The following is a 19,814-nucleotide window of genomic DNA, read 5'->3' on the forward strand; positions in this document are numbered from 1 at the left end:
TTAACACGTGTTAGTCAAATGATCACCCGACTTAAGGCAGCTCCTCCCGTCTGGGAGCCCACATCCTGGAAAGCATGCTGCGGGGGACAAGCCAACGGACTCCCTTTTCTCAGGGAAACTGGCGCCAGGAGAGGAGATGTGGATCCCGAAATCCACCACCGATGTGAGCACACCCTGAGCACAGTGCCCAACCTCGGCCGTCCTGGAGAGAGTCACCCCAGGGGTGCTAGGAAGGGCTCCCAGTCATCTCCAGGTGCTGCAGCCCAGGACAGGCGGGGACTAAACGGCTTGTGCGCTGGAGGGAACCTGTCTGGGTGTTTCTTTCTTCCTTGCCATCTCCCCACTCCTCTAGCCTCCGAGGAAGATGCCAACAAAAGGATAGGGGCTGGCATGATACCAGCCCACTGAGACTCAAGCCTCACTTCAGTGGTCTGGCCGGATCTCCCACGTCTGGGCACCACATTCTCATCAGCCCTGTCCTGGGATCACCTGTGGCCGCCAGGGTGCTAATCAGACCCAAGGGCACAAGAACCACTTCTGGAGACAGCCCGTACATCACCCCGTGGAAGCAATTCCAAGTTGGCCTCAAGAATACCGCTGTTGTGATGGGACAGATCAAGTTAAAAGGCTAAAAGAAAAATCAAACTGGAGTCTTCCCCGCTTTGGCCTATAGATCCAGCTTTTCCGTAGAGAGTGAAAGAAAAATCTCTCTTTATCTTCCCAGGCAGCCCTCACACGGAAGAGCCTGCGGATGATACCCAGCTCTTTCCAAGCTGAGCTGGGAGCTTCACGGGCCTCGTGCTGTATCTCGAGGGTCACCAGTGACCTTAAAGCCGGCCATTAGAGCTGGCTTGCGGACTAAAGAAAAGTTACCAGCCCAGCGCCCTGCACAAGAAAGCACATGGGAAGTGCTGGCAATGAAAGGTTGCCTCTCAGGGGTGCACCCGGGTCCTCACAGTTTAAGTGAAGCCTGTGCTCGGTGACACGGCTGTAGGGCAGCGAGATGCCAGCCCCCGCCGACTCTCCTTGCCCCCTTTATTCTAAGAGATGAATCATGGGTTTAAGCAGACCACCCTGGTGTACGGAAGGCCTCTGGCTTGTGTCCCCTGGGGTATCTGGTGGCTGCAGCGGCTGTTTAGTGCCTGTCCTCGGACAGAGATCCCAAGCGTGGACAGCTCCTGCACGGGCCTGATTGCCCACGATCGCGGGGGCATCGTTGGTTCACCTGTCCGTCTCCCAAACTGTTAGGTCCTCCAGAGCAAGGGCGTCTTGTCTCTGGGCTGGCACTTAACAGAAGCTCAATAAAATCTTCAAAAACATGCACAGGAGTATTGTCTCTGATCTGCCCAAGAGCTCAGACATGACCCTCAAGACCTCTGCCCAACTGAGGTCAAAATGTCAGCCCGGGAAGAGCCGTTACAGGCACACAGCACCCATAAATGTCAGTTTACAATGTCCCGGGTTCCTGCCGGCCGATGGAATCTGCCAGAATCCCATGCTCAGCTGCTGTGCTGGGGGCCAGCCCTGCTTCCCTCGGGACCCCAAACCTCTGCAGGTCTCCTCCCACAGCTGCCAATCAGTTCAGCTACAAAAACATGGGGTCAAAAACTCAAGTCTTGACTCTGCCACTAACCAGCTTGCTGTGTGACTCTGGACAAGTAACTTCCTTTACTGGGCCTCAGTTACCCCGTAGGTTAAGTGAAAAGGTTGGACTAGATGATCTCTTAGGTCCTTCCAAGCTCATGAGAACCTGTTTTTAAAAGTCCACACAACGAGGATTGCCTAATTCCTCAGTGATTCCTTCCAGCTCAACCTTTAAAACGTACCTGGAGCCCAACTCCCTCATCACCTCCACCGCTGGCACCCTGGTCCAGGGCCTACCACCTCACGTGCTGCATCCGTGCCCCTGCTGGTCTCCCTGCTTCCTCCCTTCACCCCATCCAGTGTGTTCTCAACACAGTAGCCAGAAACCATCCTTTTAAAGCACAGGTCGGATCCTGGCCCTTCTCTGGTCTAGCTCAAGAGTAGCACCACATCTCACTCAGAGTCAAAGGTGCAAGTCCAGACAGGAGTGCAAGGTCCTGATAGATGTGGGCTCTCCTATTTCTCCAACCCCCTCCCCTGCCATTCTTCCACTCACTCAGATTTCCTGAACATCCCGGCTGAGCTCCTGCCTCAGGGCCTTTGCACAGGCTGTCTCCTCTGCCTGGGATAACCTCCCCATTCTCTCCGTCGCCTCCTTCAGGCCTTTGCTTAAATGTTCCTGACTTGAGAGGCCTTCTCTTCCCTTGTTTATTTAGCTCCGATCACCACCTGACGTGCTTATATATTTTACTGCCTACTTGCATATTGTATGTCTACCCCCGCTAGACTCTAAGCCCAGGAGGGCCAGAATTTTAAATGTTTTATCACTCCTTTATACCCAGCTCCCGGAATAGCAGCTACTCACTAAATGCATGTTGAATGAATACATTTTGATTGTTTGTGGGTTCGATCACGCTGCTAAGATGAACAGTCTCAGGCCATACAACCCTCCAGCTTGAAAGACGTCATCCCAGGAGTCCCTCTGAGAATCCCAAGCTCTGGACAGTGTCTCTGGGAGTCAAAGTGATTGTTCTAGGCAGGTTCGCGGCTTAGGAAGTATGTGGAGGAACAAAGCAAGGAAATGACACAGACCTGGTCTGGTCCCTGGGAGGTGGTGGGGTCAGCTCATAAGCAGATGCTTCCAGGCGCCTCCTTGCCGGGCAAGAGGAGGTTATAAACACAGGTCAGTTAGTGCACTGGACACCGGTCGTGAGGGAAGCACACAAGGGAAACGCAAGCGGTGGGCTCTTCCTTAGAACCAGGGAAAGGCAGCCATGGTGGAAGAGTGAGCAGAAGGCAGCCAGGAGGGGGCTGCAGTGCCGGAGGCCTGCGGACCGAGCTCCAGAGGAGCCCTGGGCCGGACCACCGAGGCCAGGCCAACTGATCGCCCTGCCCTGCCGACCCCAGAGCGCTCGAATCGAGGGCCCTCAAGCCTGGCTCTCTGATAGGTGCCTGGGCGAACGTCCACACGTGACTGGGAGCAGAGACCAGAAACAAAGCCAGAGAAATGCGGCTCCTGCCACGTGGATGAAGATGAAGTACGCTCTCGGGAAGATGTGCGTCACTGAGGCCGAGAGGGCAAACCCAGGGAGTGGGGATCTGGGGCTCTTGAGAAGAGGACGAACTGGGAGGTGGAAGGACCAGACTTCGGCGGGCGTCGCTCCCGGGCCGCGAGAGAGGGCCTAAGAGCCTAGAAAGAAGCGGAGGGTCGAGCAACCCGGTGGAAGCCCCCTCCGTGTTCTACCTGAGTCCTGGGCAGGGCTGGCCGGGTGCCAAGGTCCCACGTTAGGAAACGGACTATGGATGCAAGAGGTCAGGAGGGGCCACGGGGGACGTCAGGTCCCGCCCAGCTGCCTCCCAAGCGCCATGGGGGGACCTTGAAGGAATACAGGACAAGCCCCAGTCTTTGCTCCTGCCCTCTGTACGGGTGCACACGGCCTCCCTCGCTGGCCGAGGCCCCTAACAGGCCACCCATCAGACCTACGGCCCAGGGAGCGGCCGGCCAACCCTCCCACGTGGGGCTGGGGTGCTGAGAGGAGTGAAGCTCCCACAGGTGAAGGAAAGAAGCCTCACCCCTCCCTCAGTCTCCATCCAGGGGCCCAAGGGGAGGCGGGGAGGCCAGCGCGGTGGTGGGGACGAAAAGTGTGTCAGTTGCCACTGTGGTCTGAGGTCCTGCCCTGTCTTCAGCTCTCTTCCCCCTCAGGAGACAGTGACCTTGCCAAGGCCTCAGCGGAGACAATGGCAGGAAGTGCCCCTCCCCAGGAGCCGAGGAGTCAGGAAGGAAGTGACCGACTCTGAGCCTGGGCCCGGGACCCTTCCCGCCAAGCCCCTACCCCAAGGACACGCTAGAAGCTCTGCTCACCTGCTCAGGATGGCAAACGTCCTCAGCTTTGGGGAGGAGGCGCTGAGGACAGACGCTCTCCAGCCTGGGACCCCCTGTCAGAGGCAAACCCTCTGAGGATGGAGAGCTCCTGCATCAGATTGAGCGGATACAGAAGACAGCCAGGCCAAGCTGAGACAACAACTCCAGCTGCCCCCTGCCTGCCCTCCACAGCCCCCCACCTCCTGGAAGGAAGGGCTCCATGCTCCTCTGGAGCAAGGAGCTTCTCTACAAATAAACCTTGCTCCTCCAGCCTTTTCCTCCCCAGCCCCCTGCGGAGGAGATGAGGAGGTGATTTCACATCTCAGAAGGGCCGCCTCTCTCCACGCCGCCCTCAATTCTTTGCCATCCAGGGCCCAGTGCTCTCGATGTCCCACACAGCCACAAACTCCCAGGAAGAGCTCAGAGGCGGGTAGGGGGCGACTGAGATCGTCCCCACCGTGGGATGTAGAGCAGAGGCGAGAACAGGGAACCTCAGGACGCCGCAACAGCATATGCAAAGCGCAGAGGTGAGAGTGCAGAGCGGGTGCTGGGCCAACACCAGGGCATAAACTCCACACAGGCGGAGTCACACCTGCAACTCGGGCACCTGGGACGGTACCCGGTCCACACTAGGTACTGAGTAAATGTTCGCTGGGTAAACGAGTGAAGCTGAGGAGTTCTAAGTGAGGACGCGCAGATAAGGTGGGCTGAAAGGCCACCATCTCTAACACCGCGGAACTTGGGCATCAGGGCGTCAGGAAGGACAAGAACCCCCTTCCTGTAGAAGAAGAAACAGGAAACGAAGGCTCTGTTGGGGCAGGGCCCCTCCAACCAACGGGAGCTGATGTCAGAGCTCAGAGGAGGGCCCACCAGGCCCCCCGGCCGGCAGGACAGCGAGTGACCACGGAGAGGCTGAGGGTCAGGGCCCGTGTCCCCATGGCAACCCCACCCCCAATACCCAGCTGAGACACCTGGGAAAGAACTGACGCAAAACAACAGAACAAAAAATACAACATAGCACTCTCCCTTCTTAGCACTTGGAGGCCTTTTCACGGCAACTAAAAAGAACGGGCAATTAGAGGAGACAGCCCATGGTGCCACTGTGGAAACACAGCAGTGAGGGCGCCCATGACTGAGGCCTTGTCTGCTGCGCCCCGTTTTCCCAGGGAGGAGTGGAGGCCGGGGACTCACCTGGGGACAGGCCCCCCCGCCCATGGGGAAGTCCAGCTGTATTTGGAAAATCATGCCATGTGCTTCGGGACCTAGACTTGGGGTCCAGTCCCAAGCCCAGCACTGACCAGCCGTGTGACCTTGAGCCAGATGCCTGCCGTCTCTGAGCCACGGCTTCCTCGTGTGAAACAGCGATTGTAAGGGCTTCTGCACAGGTTACTGTGTGCTCAGCAGAGCCAGTGCTTTTACAGCTCATAGCCTGGCCGAGACGGCCGCAACTAGGGACCCCAGCGCTCCCTCCCCGCCCAGGTTAGTGTCCTGGGATGGAATGCCCACCCTCCATGCCTCGAAAACTCAAACTAGCTGACTGGTACACAGGGAGAAGGGTTCATTGAAATTTAGGAAAGGAAAAGGCAACATCACTTCAACTGCTCTGCCCACCGAAGGCCTTGGTGGGACAAAAAGGGGAGAGAGCGAGACCTGTGCCTAAGACTCAGGATATGCGATGGAACGGGATGGACGGGAAGCCCGGCACCCGGGCTCCTGCTCTAACTCGGGGCAGAAGGAGAGAAAGAGCCAGGCTCTGGGAGATTCGGCCACTCGTCCTGACTCCACAGAGGACCCCAGCACACCACAGCCCCAGGCCTCAGTTTCATCCAGGGAGGTGGTTACCTGAAAACACACGCATGGTTGTTTCCGTGTCACTGACCATGACTTGTGGGAAACGGCAAGGCAGCACCCAGGCTGGGGAGCCCCCAAACTCTTGTTCTGTCCCGTTGGCTGGGGTAGGGAGGGCCAGGCTGACCCAGGGGAGCCAAGAGAAGAGAGGCACCCCAGGGCGCCCTATACCGAGGAGAGAAACGCAGGCCGCCCGGGGAATCCAAAGCTACCAGGGAGAGCACATCAGTCCTTCCTGCTTGGTGGAGAGGAGTCAATATCTGCAAGAAGCAGGATCGATTAATACGATTTACCCCACGTACTTCAGATAAAGTCAGATGTTTGAGGAAGAGGAAACGGCAACTGAGCCCCTCCCCCCCCAACTCCAACGCTGGTGGGCGGTCCTAACCTGCAGGTCTGCGTGGGAAGGCGCCTCCGACGTCCTGCTCTCAAGGCCCACAGAAGGGAGCAGCCTGCAGGGAGAAGCTCAGCGGGCGAGGGGTGAGACACCTGGTCGCTCTGATCGCGCAGCGCCCGCTGGGAAATCGAGGAAGCCAGGCCTCCTCCTGAGCAACGCCAAAGCGATCCAGATGTGCCCAGAGGGCAGGACCGGGGGTGCCTGGCTAAAGGAGCCTTCATTTGACAAAAGGGACCCAGTCCAGGATGCACTCCTGGGGGCTGATACACCCGACACCGACACCGCCCAGGACTCCCTCTGCTTAGGAAGACTGCGCAGGGAACCGGAACCCATAGCCCCAGCACACGCGGGAAGCTTTCTTCTCTCAGAAGTCCAGCTCGGAGCTCTCAGCCTCAAACCTGAGGTTTTCACCCATCAACCTTTGGGATTGCGGGACCTCAGGACCTCAGGCTGCAGAGGGGAGGCAGGTGGGAGATGGGGGGTGGGCGGGGGGGCCTGACACATCAGCCCGGAGTTCTCGGTAAGCAGCCACCAGCATCTTGATGCCGGGGGCAGGGTCACGGTCAGCGGGGCGATGCAGGTGACTCTCACCTTCCAATCAAGCCCCTGAACTCGGGCAATACGGGACTGGAGGCCCACCTCCACCAGATACCCAGAAGCCAGAGACAAGCGCTCACAACAAAATGAAAAAGGTGGAGAAATAGATTTCCAGGGAGTCCCAGGCGCAATCAGACTACAAGAGGACAGAACTTGCACAGGCACCACGAAAGCCGCCACCCAATCCAGGGCCCCCATCAGGACCCAAGATGCTCCCGTGATCCCTGTGTACAGCTCAACGCCCATTCTTGTTTGTCTGACACATGTGCACCCCCAGTACGGTGCCCAGGAGGCAGACAGCGGCCCAGGAGGCCTTCCAGTGACCATGACTGGAAGGCAGCCCCCTGCTGCTCTAGAAGCTCTAATTGTTCCAGGAACCGATTCCCAACTCCGGAGCAACCCTGCCCCAGGGGCTGAGGCCAGGCACCGGGGCAACTAGGGACACTAGAAGTAGAAGTAAAGAAGAGGCGCATTTCATGGTGGCTCGGAAAAACAAAAGTGATGAACTGCAGAGTGAGGGCACAGACGGCGAGAATTCAGAGGAGGAAGGGAAGCGAACTAGGGAGGTGAAAAGATAACCAGTGACGGCACAGCAGTGGGAGGTGTGGCTGCAAGCGACAGAGACGGGCTTTTCACACACCGCCCACCCCAGAGCAGTCCCACGCTCCCTCCCGGGAAGCCACAGCCAGTTCTGCAGATTCCTCTTTGGGATGGGGCTGCAGGGGTTGAAGCTCCATCTCTGCCCTGCGCGGACATGCTCGACCCCCAAAGAACACACACCCCAGGTGTCCCAGGTTCTAGGTCCCCGCCGGGCACGTGAGCCCCGCCTGCTTCCCGCTCCATCCCACCAGAACCCCCAGCTCGCCCTCACACGCCCTGCCTCTGCACAGCTTCTCCTCTGTTCTGTTTCTTAGCCTTCATCACACCACTTCCAAACCCTCTGTGAGGTCAGTGGCAGTCTCCCCATTCGAGGGGTCAGGAAACCCACCAAGAGGGTTAGGGGTCTGCCATGGCAACACGCCAGTCAAAGGCGAGCTGGCTTCTGCACACCGGCCCCACTCCCCTCCACTGTGCCGCCTCCCCCCCCCCCCGCCCCCCAGGGGTGAGAAGGTCAACTGACTCACACCCGGCAGAATGAGATCAGCAGCGGCTGCAAGAAAGGATGCGCACGCTTCACACAGGGGTGCGCGGCGGGGAAATGATTTTTCTGACACAAAAGCATTTAAAATCCAAAAAGTGAATGCAGAGTCAACTTAAGGAGCGACACAGCTCCTCGGGGGACAGAGCTCTAGGGGCAGGGGAGCAAAACGACACTGGAATAAAGTAGGAAGATGCTGCCAGAGGACGCAGGCCTCCCGTGACCTCTCACACAAAAGGCGAAAAGCAAATCAACCCACTCCCTTTAGGGGAATGAAAAATCAAAACAGAACACAATTCTGTGCTGAGATTTGCTGTAGGCATGTTCCATGCGCACCTGTAGCTGTGATCATGGGGGGCTGCGGCGTGGGATGAGGTTCTGGAACTAAATAATGCACGGTATGTTGCTGTTTGCCAGGAACAAAACCATTTTATTCCTTTGAGTTCTTCCCACATTTTTACCGAAATATAATCAACAAATAAAATCTTGATACACTTAAAGTGCATAGCCATAAAAAGAATGAAATAATGCCACTTGCAGCAATACAGATGGACCTAGAGATTATCCTACTAAGTGAAGTTAAGTCAGACAGAGAAAGACAAATATCATGACACTGCTTCTATGTGGAATCCAAAACAAATTATATGAATGAACTTATTTATAAAACAGAAATAGACCCACAGATATAGAAAACAAACCTATGATTATCAAAGGGGAAGGGGGGAGGGATAAATTTGGAGTTTGGGATTAACATGTACACATGACTATATATAAAAGAGATAAACAACAAGGACCTACTGTACAGCACAGGGAACTAAACTCAATATCTTATAATAACCTATGATGGAAAAAAATCTGAAAAATAATATATATGTGTATGTAGAACTGAATCACTTTGCTGTACACCTGAAACTAAGACAACATTGTAAATCAATCATACTTCAATAAAAAAAATAAAGTGTATAGCGTGATGATTTGAAAGACGTATGCATTGTGAAAGGATTCCCACCATTGAGTTTATGACCCTATCACTGCATATTTGTTTTTTGTGGTGAGAACACTTCAGTTCTACTCTTTTAGTAAATCTCCCTTATACAATACAGTGTTGTCAACTGTAGTCATCATTTTATGCATTAGATCCTCTCCTTTCAATTTTAAATCTAAATCTTCAATATGCAACCCGAATGATTTGCAAGATTGCAGGAGGGTAAAAAAAAAAAAAAAAAGAAGAAAAGAAAAAAAAACACCCAACCTTTGAAGATAAGAACCAATAGAAGTCAGAATTGCTTTCCTGAAAAATGTTCAGATCCTTAATTGTTCTAGTCAATGGACATGAATTAGTAAGTGAATCTGTTTCTCTACATAATTTCTATTAATAGAATATCAGTCTCTCCTCATCCCCACGAAATAAACGTCAAACAAACACTTAAAGAATACTGGTTTGATGGGGGTGCCAAATTACTAGCTTGCCCAGACATCCACATGTTTCAGGCTGGCCCCGGTTGAAAGTATAAGTTCCAAATGAGTGGGGAGCACGGCTGGAGTTGAACACTCTTGTTTCCAACCCCCGTTGACATGGAGACCATGAGGCAGGTGGCTAAAGAATGGGCAGAGAAGGACGGATGCAAATGGCAGTGGTACCCAAGCAGGTTGTCCAGGTTGCTGGCAACAGGAGGGGGCAGCCCAGCTTTCGATTCCATCTGAAGGCTTGGCTCCTAATTTTTTGATTTATTAAGATGTCATTCTCATGCCACAGAATTCACCCTTTGAAAGTGTACAATTCAGTGGCCTTCAGTACATTCGCAAAGTCGTACAACCATCACATCTCTCTAGTTCCAGGATGTCTTCATCACCCCCCCAAAAGAAATCCCATAGCTATTAGCAGTCACTCCCCACAGCCCCTCCCTCCAGCCTCTGGCCAACACCATCTGCTTTCTGTCTCTATGGATTTGTCGATTCCGGACATTTCGCGTAAATGGGACCATTCAGTACGTGGCCTCTTGTGTCGGGCTTCTTGCACTTCTCATCATGTTTTCAAGGTTCATCCACATTGTAGCCTGCGTCAGCACTTCATTCTTTTTTGCGGCCGAACAACACTGCATTGTGTGGGTCAACTGTGTTTTGTTCATCCGTTCATTTGTGAACAGACACTTGGGTTGTTTCCACTTTGGAGCTATGAAGAATTGTGCTGCTAGGAACATTCGTGTACAAGTTTTTGTGTGGATGTATGTGTTTGATTTAGGTACATACCTGGGAGTTCCTAGTTTTTTTTTTTTTTTGGCCACACTGCCCAGCAGGCGGGATCTTAGTTCCCTGACCAGGGATTGAAACTGTGCCCCCTGCAGTGGAAGTGCAGAGTCTTAATCACTGGACCACCAGGGAAGTCTCCAGAAGTTCCTAATTTTTAACAAAATAATTTAAAACAAGTAATACATCTGTATTTCTGAAAAGATTTAAAAAAGCATGAGAGTGAGTTTCTCTCTCGTCCCTGTTCCCCAGCACCTGGTTCCTCTCTCCAGTGTCAGGTTAATTCTCCCAGAGACGCCTAGACATCATGTACACCCTGCTGCTTTTTACAGACAGCTGGCAGGAGGAAACCTGACAACTAGATGAGGCCGGAATCAGCTTAGTGATGCTTTGGAAAGAGCACAGGGCCCAGTCCAAGTCCCATCTCTGCCGTCTGTCGGCAGCCCGCCCCTGGAAAGCGGCTTAGCGGAGGGAGGCGCCCTGGGTGGACGGGTTTTGATGTCTGGCTCTGCCATCTCTTGGCTCTGTGGCCTCAAGCCCGCTGCTTAACCCCTCTGGACTCCGTTTCCTTATCTGTAAGAGAGCGCTGACACTACTACGTAGTTCACGGGACCACCACAAAGGACCCATGAGCTCAGGAAAGCAAGTGCTTAGCGCTGTGCCCGGCACACAGTAAGCACCCAGTGTTTGCTGTCGCTGTAATTCCTGCTGCTACTGTTTGCTACCCTGTGACCCGATCCTCGGTTTCCCCACCTGGAAAATGGCGGTAGGCACCTCCCATGAACGGTCACGGTGTGGAGCACACGAGACCCCGGTGCGCCACCGTTGCCGAGCAGTGGGAGCTCCGGGAAAGTTAGGATGGCCACGCTGCATCCCCACATCCCCGTGTCCTGCTTCAGAACCTCCCCAAAGGAGAGGCCAGGCTCCCTGCTCAGCCTCCGCGGCCCTGAGTTCTCCGCCCCCCGCCCCCAAGCCCAGAGGAAAAGCCTGCAGCCTGGACCCCACCCCTGGGTGGGGTGGCTGGCTTTCTTCTTTCTTGTCCCTTTCCAGCCACCCCCCACTCCGGATCCTTCTCTCTGCTTTCTCAACACACTCGGTTCTGAACCTGAGCTTCTCTCTCTGAAGGCAGCAGGGAAACCCTCAAGAGACCTTCAAAGTGGAGAGACCTCAAGTGAGGAAGGAAGCCTTAGCGGGGGCCATTAGAAAGCTGTTAGGAGCGGTCTCCCCCCCAGCTGGCAAAAGGCAAAACAGAGCCTGCAGAACACACCCAGGCCTGGGAGGGCGGGAGAGGAGCTGAACAGTGCTGCCTCGAGCGTGTATAAGTTCATGGGGGGAAAACACCCAACACACACACACGCGCGCGCGCGCGCGCGCGCACGCGCACACACACACACGCATAACGAAAAGGAGAAATTCTTAGCCTGCGGCAGTTGGTAGCATTATGTAAAATCCCAAGCCCACAGAAATATCATTTGGATGATAAAAAGTTAAATTTAGCTAAGTACAGAGTGACTAATACTACGAGGGAGGGGCAGCACCCCCAGTTGCCTGGAGCTGATACAGCTGGTTTTTAGAAACTTTTGACAAGTAACCAGGGCCTGGCGCGGCCCAGAATAACATATTATGTAATAAGAGGCGCAGCCATCCGCGATACAAAGCAGACGGCAAGCGCTGCAGCCTCTTGGAGGGAGGGAACCGCTGGGGTCTGGCTGGAGCTTCTCCCACAGAACGGCTCCTGGAAGCCTGGGCGTTCCGGAGGCATCCAAGAGTGGAGCCGGGCCTTGGCTGGCTAGCGTAAGTGGATCACCTGGCCTCTTTCGCAAAGAGCTCTTCCCAGAGTGTCTGTGCCGGATGGTTACCTGGGTGGCCCCCAGTGGGGTCCCTGTCCTTTGGATCCAGTCCGGCCCGATGACCTGTTTTAACCAACAGAACGGCGAGGGGTAGAGAGGGAGGGAGTGACACTGTGCTGGGTTAGGACCCGAGCCTCAGGAAGGCCCGGCTAAGCACTGAAGACACAGACTCGGAGGGGAACCAGTGCCTCAGCTGATGCAGCCAAGCTCCCGTACCCAGCCACCAGCCATGGGAGCCGGGCCATGGTGGAAATGCATCTTCCACCCCCCAGTCAAGCCGTCCCAGCTGACACCAGCGGAGCAGAGATGAGCCGTCCCCAACCAAGCCCTGTCCGAACTGCCACATCGTGAACAAATAATTGATGCTTTCAGCCACTAAGTTGGGGAGTACTTTGTTGCAGCAACAGAACACTGACACAGTGGTCAAGCTCTCCACTGGGTTTTGGGGAAATTTCTATTCCTAATGCGAGACTTGTGAGGATTTTTCACACTCTCACACATGAGTCACTAAGAGAAGTCAGTGCTTGCATGAGGCTGAGGAAGAGACTAATTTTCCCCAAATCCCAATGGAATAAATGCTGAAGTCGAGCCTTGCGCTGAGTTTCAAAGAGCCGCTGGGAAGGCTGTGGGATTTCTCCAATGATCCAATAGACTAACCAGGCCGCCAGTTGATCAATCCAAGCTGTCACTTAATTACGTGACTTTCACTCGTCCTCTGCAGAGCGGCGGCTGGTACAGTGTGGACAGAGGTATCGATGGAACTCCCTGTGTGTGATGCCACAATTCCAGGTGTGAGGGCTGACAGCCAAGCTCTAGCTGGCTGACTCTTGGTAAGTCAGTTCCCCTCTCTGGGCCTCACTTTCCCATCTGTACAGTGAGAGGCTGATGTTTAAAAGGCCTCTCCAGGTGTGGAGAAAAGGGAACCCTCCTGAACTGTTGGCGGGAATGTAAATTGGTGCAGCCACTATGCAGAACAGTATGGAGGTTCCTTAAAAAAACTAAAAACAGAACTACCATAGGACCAGCAATCCCCCTCCTGAGCATAGATCCAGAGAAAACCATAATTGGAAAGGACGTGTGCACTCCAATGTTCATTGCAGCACTATTTACAATAGCCAAGACATGGAAGCAACCTAAATGTCCACTGACAGACAAGTGGATAAGGAAGATGTGGTACATATACATACAATGGAATATTGCTCAGCCATAAAAAAGGACGAAATCATGCCATTTGCAGCAACATGGATGGACCTCGCAGTTATCATACTAAGTGAAGTAAGTCAAACAGAGAAAGACAAATCTCATATGATATCACTCATATGCAGAATCTAATTTTTTTTTAATGATATAAATGAACTTATTTAGAAAACAGAAACAGACTCACAGATTTTGAAAACAAACTTGTGGTTATCAAAGGGGAAACATGATGGGGAGGGATAAATTAGCAGCTTGGGATTAACATACACACACAACTAGATATAAAATAGATAACCAGGGGCTTCCCTGGCGGCGCAGTGGTTGGGGGTCCGCCTGCCGATGCAGGGGACACGGGTTCGTGCCCCCCGGTCCAGGAAGATCCCACATGCTGCGGAGCGGCTGGGCCCGTGAGCCATGGCCGCTGAGCCTGCGCATCCGGAGCCTGTGCTCCGCAACGGGAGAGGCCACAGCAGTGAGAGGCCCGCGTACCGCAAAAAAAAAAAAAAAAAAAGATAACCAACAAGGATGTACTATATATAGCACAGGGAACTCTACTCGATATTCTGTAATGACCTATATGGAAGAAGAATCTGAAAAAGAATGAATATATGTATATGTATAACTGAATCACTTTGCTGTACACCTGAAACTAACATAACATTGTAAATCAACTATACTCCAATAAAATTTCTTAAAAATTAAAAAAACAATAATAAGACCTCTCCATTCGGCTCCAACATTCTGCAATGCTATAGTTTTGGCAGAAGGGAAGGCAACACTGAAACAGAATCCAAAACACTGAACAAAGTCCAAATGACTTGCATCTAGTTTACAAGGCAGAGACACACACACTGGAATCCTTACCTCTGTCCCCTTGTAACCTCACTCTTATCTCTGTGTCCTTCATTTGAATTTGTTCCTTCCACAACATTCCCTGTGGAAATCCAGTGTGGTCCAATTTCCTCTTCCTAAATTACACTTTTGGCCCCTGTATTTTTTTTTTTTTTTTTTTTTTTGCGGTACGCGGGCCTCTCACTGTTGTGGCCTCTCCCGTTGCGGAGCACAGGCTCCGGACGCGCAGGCTCAGAGGCCGTGGCTCACGGGCCCAGCCGCTCCCGGACCGGGGCACGAACCCGTGTCCCCTGCATCGGCAGGTGGACTCTCAACCACCGCGTCACCAGGGAGGCCCGGCCCCTGGATTCTTAATGGAACTGTGTGATTAGTTCTGTGCATAGAGGGATGTACACCCCACTTTCCAGCCCAGCCCCTAAAACACCTCACATGATCCTCTATGCAGAAACTCCTGAGGACAATCTACGTGCAAATGAGTAAAACGATAACAACAACAAATCTTAGTTCTGGGCTTCCTAGTAGGCAAAGCAAAGAGGGATATACGCTGGCCACAGAGCTCTGCTGACAGTGAAAAACATACTGTTCATGATGAGAATCATTCTTTGTCCTGGCCGAAAGCTCTGGGAGGAAGTCTCCCCAGGGTCTCTGGGTGAGGGAATCGGTATCTGGCAGAAGGCAGCAAGAGGAGACCAAGCTTGCCCCGAAATCTGTCCCCTCCACGGCAGAGGGCCAGCTTTTCAGGCCCTCCTGTGGCCTGAGTGGCACTTGATTGTGGCGAGCAAAATTCTTCATCCTCGTTAATGTCAACACGGCAGCACCACGATAATGACGGAAAATATTTACATACCCGTACCAGGACGGGTTGTTTAGACCGTCTGGCTACTGGATGCGGTAAAAGTACTGTCAAACACACGGCCTGTCCACGAATGCTGTGCCTCAGCACTGACGGAGGCCGGGCTCCAGGGTTCAGGCGGCATCCCAGGTCCCATCCGCATCATACACTGGACCACGGGGGACCCGAGAGGCCATCTCACGTCTTGGCCGGCCTGGACCCGCCATCAGCCTCAGACCCCTGCAGGTCGGGAGGAGGGCCCTCAAAGTGCCACCCCTGCTCCGTCTGGGTGAGCATCGATGATAACCTCCTGACACTATCAAGGATCTCTTTAGGACTCAAGTGCTCCAAACAAGACTCACTCGGCAAGGCAGCCCCGATTCTGCAGCCACCGCGGGATTTCTCCAGTGATCTCATGGGGCTGCTGGGAATTCTCAGAGGCAAACAGCACAGTTCGCTTGTGTCTGAAGCCGCTTCTGCCTGAGCTTTCTCTTGCTAGGGAGGCAGAGGCAAGGATGAGGTACCACCGCTCCAGAAGGATGGAGGATGGTGAGCTTAACCTCGCCTCATTGAGAGCTGCTTCTTCCTTCTGTCCATGTGGCTCTGCTGAGTTCTGAGACCAGGCTGAATAACAGAGGTTTTTTTCCGGGTTGACGTTAAATTTTTTTCCTTTTTCTTTCTTTCTTTCTTCTTTTAAACTTGGGGTGTTTGGGCGGGTGGTTTTATTATTATTTTCTTAATTTTAGTAAAAGCAAGAAATATTCCATTCAGAGCTCGTTTCAAAATTAGCAATTTTCTTAATGGGAAGCATACGCTCGCCGCCCACACGAGGAGCTGTGTCAGCTCGGCAGTCACAGCGCCCAGTGAACATGGTGAGCCGTGTCACCTTCCTGACAACCGTGAGTCAAATGGAAACTCATCACAGGTGGCTGGGAGGCCAGGGGCCTGGCTTGAAGCTCTGATGAGGGCTTTCAGAGAGGCACGTCTGTGGGGAAGGTCGGCGGTGTTTCCGTCTACTATGAACTCACAGCTTTAGAGTCTTTTTATAACAAACACCCTCGAAGATTTAAAGTGCGCCAACCACAGCGTTTAGGGCCTGGGGGGGCACACGGACCAGGTTCAAGTGCCAGCCGGCCACCTTGCCTCCTGGAATCGGGATTTTTTTTTTTTTTTTTTTTTTTTTGCAGTACGCGGGCCTCTCACTGCTGTGGCCTCTCCCGTTGCGGAGCACAGGTTCCGGACGCACAGGCTCAGTGGCCATGGCTCACGGGCCCAGCCGCTCCGCGGCATGTGGGATCTTCCCAGATCGGGGCATGAACCCGCGTCCCCTGCATCGGCAGGCGGACTCCCAACCACTGCGCCACCGGGGAAGCCCTGGAATCGGGGTTTTGACTGTGAAATGAGGGTGACACAGCTCGAGGCAGCTTCCTGCCCTGACAGTCACGAGCTGGTTCTCTAGTCATCAGGTGGCTGGGAGGCACTGGCCCGGGTCAGGGGTGTCTGTGGCCATGGACTCAATCGAGGGTCACGGTCTTTCCCAGGACTGGCTCTTCTCTCTCTGCAAGTAGGGTGAGGACCATAAACCCCACACATGGAGAGAGGCCCGTGAAAAAAGTCAGAGCCTGAGGCCGGACATCACGCAAGGCTCAGGATTTTGCAACCCTGGCCCAGGAGAGCAAGCACGTGTGCACATCCACGTGCTCTAAAAGCACTGAGGCCAACAGCACGGGGCGCCTGATAATATATAGTTTGGGATGACAGTTTGCACTGGTAACACACCTAGCACCCCAGTGAGGCCGGGTGGCCATGCAGAGGCCCAAACGACATCTCTGGGAGGCATTTCAGATCCCTCAAGCCCCAGGAGAGATCTCTGCGAGGAGCCACCAAGTAGTGTCAAACAGATACCTGCCCTGCTCACCGGCTTCTAGACAGGGCTGGGCAAATGCTCTTCTTGCAAAGTGAACCGCTGGGGACACAGGGATATGGCGAGGAAGGCCACACCCAGGTCACTGCCTGCTTCACTCCTACCAGGCGCCAAAAACATCCAGCAGCAAGCCAGCGACAGGCTTCTTGTTTAAACGCATCAAAACAGAGAGAAAAGACAGCTAAGGGCGGGCCCAGCGCCTCGGGATGTGGAGTAGCTTAGCCCCGGGCCTCTTAAGTTGGAGCCAGGATCTCTTCCAGACCGTGGAGCCCCTGCGGGCCCAGCCCGAGCTCCTACTGTCTCCAGCCTTCAACGCCTCCTGCCCTGGCTCCCGCATCCCAGCGGCCTGCTCAGCACCAGGAACCGCCAGGCCCCCACCAGTTCAAGGCGAAATGAGAACCACACGGTTAAGAGAGCAAGTCGTCGTTCTACAAGCTCTGTTTATTCTCTTTTCATTCTTAGGTTAGACCTTTCCTATTTCTTAGTGTCCTTTCGTTCATGGGAGGATGGCTACGGGGGACTGTAGCTTTTCTGTGTGTGTGGTTAGTTACTTATAACATAAGTTTTACCATTTTAATTACTTTTAAGTGTACTTCGACGGCCTTCAGTGTATGCACAGGGCTGTGCAACCGGCACCACCACCCGTTTCCAGACCTTCCTCACCACCCCAAACACTCAACACTAACTCCCCACCCCTCTTTTCCCCCCAACCTCCGGTAATGTCTGTGAATGGTACCTCTTTATGTTTTAATTCTATTTTTATTTTTGGCTGCGTGGCGTGTGGGATATCAGTTCCCTGACCAGGGATCAAACCCGCGCCCCCTGCATTGGAAGTGCGGAGTCTTAACCACTGGCCCTCCAGGGAAGTCCCAGAATGGTACCTCTTTAAAAATAATGTCCTTACTTGGCAAAATTATTTTGTAATCTTATAAGTCCTGGTGTCATTTTCAAGCTCCTGGTACTTCTCAGACACTCGGTGATAAACAAGCTGACAGAGGAGGGGGCAGGCAGCTGCTGTCCCCCATCCCCACCAGGAAGGAAACTTTCAGGCCACAGCCAGTATGTAGGAATCGGGGGCGGCCCCCTCGCGGTCGTGTTCAAGTGGGCACCTAATGGGAGACGTCTGGCCAGGAACTCTGCTAGAGCTGCCCTTTGCGGTAGAAAGGCTCTCACCCGGTTTTCTCCAGATTTTCATCTTACTTAAAAGCTCTTCCTTGCCTGGGGTTTTAAGGTTAAAAACCACTGCCTCATGCTCCCACGCTGTAAGTGGGAATGTCGATTGGTCCTACCTTTATGGAGAGCAATTGAGCAGTAGCTACCGACAATAAAAGGAAAACACTCCTTGACCTGGCAATTCTGCTTCGGGGAAATTTATTCCGCAGATTTGAAAGCCTATTTGCATGAAAACCTACATACTGGGAGACTCACTGAGGTAGTATCTGCTCCCAGTCTTTCACAGTTAGAATGCAAAACTCCATGGAAAGGGAGCTGGCTTAAGAAATGATGGTGCATAAGAAGGACCTACTGTATATAGCACAGGCAACTCTGCTCAATACTCTGTAATGGCCTATATGGGAAAAGAATCTAAAAAAAGAGTGGATAGATGTATACGTATAACTGATTCACTTCGTTATACACCTGAAACTAACACAACATTGTAAATCAACTCTACTCCAATGAAAATTTTAAAAAGAAAAAAAAATAAATAAGGGTGCATCCATTGGCCAAACACTAAGCCCATTGTTAAAAAGCCCGGGCAGCCCAGATGCACGAACAGAGGACCACCTCCAGATTTATGAACTGATAAGTCAAAACAGCAGGTGAATAGGGAAGCAGCCATTTGTGGAGTTTTTTCTTATGTAACATATAGTCACATATGCAGAGAATCTCTCTGAAGAGTATACACGCTGGGAGACCGCAGACAGGGAGCAAAGAAGTCTTACGTTTAACTCTCAACCACTTGCCGTTTGGTACCAAGTACAATGTATTACTTATCCAAACAATGTTTTTCGTACCAAATAGGGTCTTTACTCTTTTGGGTTTTGACTACTTTATTGTAACCCATGAACTTGTAAGTTCCATAAAGCGAGAAATGTATCTTATTTATCTTTTTCCTTCTCCCAGTTTTACTGAGCTACAGTTGACAGACAGCACCGTGTATGCGGTTTCAGGTGTACAGCATAATGATTTGATCTAATTCATCTTGAAAACCTTGTCAGTGTCCCGTATAACGTCACATACCACTTTCTGGGTGTTTTAGTAATTTTTGGAAGCCATGGAAGAATTGAGAGAGTGAATGATGAAGTGAATGATGAGTGAAGAAAGGCATTGGAAAAATAAGTCATGTTCTTTAAATACTAGAAAACTGTGAGTCCTGAGTTGCCAGGGAAAGAAAAGGTTGAGGGGATGCAGGAACTGATTGATCGTGGAGATCTAGGTAGAAAAATCAGACTCAGTAATATTGAAGGAAGGTATACACCACTCGGTCAACAGGGCAGTGATGTTGATGTTAAAAGTTTAACTGAACAAGTGTTTTTTGTTTTTTGGGTTTTTTGGCCACGCCTCACAGCTTGTGGGATCTTAGTTCCCTGACCAGGAATTGAACCTGGGTCCTCGGCAGTGAAAGCGCAGAGTCCTAACCACTGGACCACCAGGGAATTCCCCCGAAAAAGAGCTTTTAGATTTTAATAACTATTTTAGATTTTTTTAAAAAGCCAACATTTAATGTTTCTTTTGAAACTGCAGAATGCAAAAATAATAAAAATAATAATGGGTGGCCCAAACGATTTTAAAATACATTTTTTGAAACCACATTACATCTACCTTTTAATTCCATGAACCACATATTCCTAAAGAATCAGAAAGTAGATCAAAAAACCACCACTCTCCAGTGAGTTGGTTACAAGGTTTGAGCGTACATACCCAGCTTGGGAGCGCGTGCCTGTGATCCTCCATGAGCCAGCCTGCAAGCTGGCAGCAACCTTGA

The 19,814-nt window shown here is 52.4% G+C and overlaps 1 protein-coding gene and 1 non-coding gene across 2 annotated transcripts in view; both read right to left on the bottom strand.

The window, feature by feature from the left end:
- The window catches only part of PITPNM2 (phosphatidylinositol transfer protein membrane associated 2), a 144,658-nt gene that overhangs the window by 105,639 nt on the left and 19,205 nt on the right, over positions 1-19,814 (bottom strand). The window lies entirely within an intron of this gene.
- TRNAE-UUC (transfer RNA glutamic acid (anticodon UUC)) lies at positions 19,413-19,485 on the bottom strand. Its single transcript has one exon. It is a non-coding gene; the product is annotated as a tRNA-Glu (tRNA).

Source organism: Globicephala melas, chromosome 13, assembly GCF_963455315.2.
Source record: "Globicephala melas chromosome 13, mGloMel1.2, whole genome shotgun sequence".
Taxonomy (NCBI): domain Eukaryota; kingdom Metazoa; phylum Chordata; class Mammalia; order Artiodactyla; family Delphinidae; genus Globicephala; species Globicephala melas.